Source organism: Polypterus senegalus, chromosome 17 (genome assembly GCF_016835505.1).
Source record: "Polypterus senegalus isolate Bchr_013 chromosome 17, ASM1683550v1, whole genome shotgun sequence".
In the NCBI taxonomy this organism is placed as follows: Eukaryota; Metazoa; Chordata; class Cladistia; order Polypteriformes; family Polypteridae; genus Polypterus; species Polypterus senegalus.
Window position 1 is genome coordinate 51,920,240 of NC_053170.1, and position 2,344 is coordinate 51,922,583.

Sequence of the window (2,344 nt, forward strand, 5' to 3'; positions counted from 1 at the left end):
TCTACAATGTTACTATTTGTTTAATAGGTACTTCATGAAAATGTATGTATAAATAATACAATAACAATAATAATAACAATGAGGCACACATTACCTGCATTGTGAGGGAGCGTCAATTACGGCATTAAGGCCATTTGGAGCGATTCCTAGAGGGTGATCTTGCTTGCAGGATCCTCATTGTTGAGATCCCAAGGGGCTGGACTAGGCCAAGGGGATGCCCATGTAACACCTGGCTGTGGCAGATAGATGGTCTTTTCCAGTGGGTGGGTCTGCACCACGTTTCTGCATGAGGGGCTGCCAACCAGGATCCTGAGCTGTTTCGTCGTGTGGCGAGCGCAGCAATGTGCTGTACCAGTGCATGCTCCCTAATCTGACCTGACCTGACCTGACCTGACCTGATGGTTACAAAGTGCAATAGGTGCATAACATTCTTAAACATGTTTTGTATGGTGTAAATAGTAATAAATTACCATTTAGAGTCACTGATCTGGCTAGAGGTGGAAACTGATCGTAGAAGGAATGTCATTCCACTGCTGAGCGCAATCGGGTACTGCACTCATTCTTACTAGAGCAGTTTATACTCATTGTTTAACCTAATCTGCACTTCTTTGGGATGTGGGAGGGCTACCTGCAAAAACCCACAGAAACATGAAGTGAATTTGCAAAATCAACGTAGCGAGACATCAAACTGGCTTTCAGACTCTGGACCCTGAAACTGTGAGACAGCAGTGCTAACCATTGTGCTACCATACTGGCCACCTGTTACCAAGTTCAGTTTCATGTATTTTTAGATGTAACATACTTCCTTTTAAATATAACTAGTTAAAAGTGGATCTTTTGTTAAAAATGTTTCCTTATTCTTCTTTTTCCAAAGCTGATTTGTGTAAAAAGTAACCTGAAAAATCTCACATTTTCTGAGGGATTATTGCAGTAATTTAAGTACAATTAATAAAATGTAGGTTAAAGTGAGGGACCTCTACTTCATTTTCTAGCTGTGTCATCAGAAATATTAAGCAATCTACACAATTTATGAATGAGGTTCATAAATTTGTAATAGTCTACATTAAATACTTTCACTTTGTCTGTTCAACTCAACTTTTATTGTCATTCATTCACATGCATAGTATATAAGTTTTGTTCCATACTGTCCCCGGTGCATAGGCAAACCAACATATGTTCAGCATACACCATAACATTACCAAAACAAGTGCAACAATACAATGTAACAAAGAAAAGATGCAGGACTATACAGTTCTGATCCAGACCTGGTGATAGATATTTTCATCAAATAACCCAAACCCACTTGTTGCAGTAGGCAAAATATTATTTATGTATATACAGTATGTATAACTTGAAGATCGATATATGCAAGAGTGTGTGTGTGTATACATACACACACGACAACACCTAACAAAATTACAATAGTTGAACTTTAATCTTCTATAGAAAAAGGCACACATCTTATGAATTCTGATCATGAAATTCATGCAATTAAGATGGATAAGTTCTTTAGTTAGTTATTTATCTTCTATTGCCTGCACTGTAGTGTCGATTTGCTCACAGCTAGTCTTACTGTGGCTTACTCTTCCACACAGTTCCTCTGAGTGTGTGTGTGTGTGTGTGTGTGTGCGTGCGTGCGCACAGATGTGTGAGATGCTGCTTTGAACTTGTTTTGACTTTGTTTTAGGAGCTTGTCATCTTCCTCCTTATTGTGGGTAATACTACGGTCTCTCTTTGCTAGCAACAAGAGGACTGCAATGGTGTGTTTGAACCTCACGGCTGCTGGATCAGCTGCTGATCAGTCCGCTCCTGTCATTTGCATGCCAAATGCATAATTGTACATGCGGTCTTCCTCTGCTCGGGCACTTGCTTTACACTATGATATAACCTTTTTTATATAGCACTCTTCATTGAATGCAGGCACAGAGCTCTTTTGACAATTCTCGGTTACAATACAAGTATAGATTATGCTAAATACAGAACTGATAGACATATAAATGCAGATTTGTTAAAACACACAGATAAAAAAGTAGAAACTGATTATACATAACTGGAAACCAGTAACATTTGTCCATTATTTAATTGATTAACTATGGGCAGTTTTGAGGAGTTTACAATTGTAAAAGAGAAAGAGAAAAAAAAGGGTTGTAGTGCTGGAGACCTCAGCCAACTGGCCTCATACCTGTGTTTTCTATAGTTGAGTCTGTACTGGCCATCCACTCTAATGAGAGAATCTTATCATGCAATGATTCCAACACTTCCTTATCTGAGATGACTTTTCCATATGCAGAATACCAAGAAGAAAAAAATAATAGAGGAGATTTATTAAAGGTTCAAAAAATTG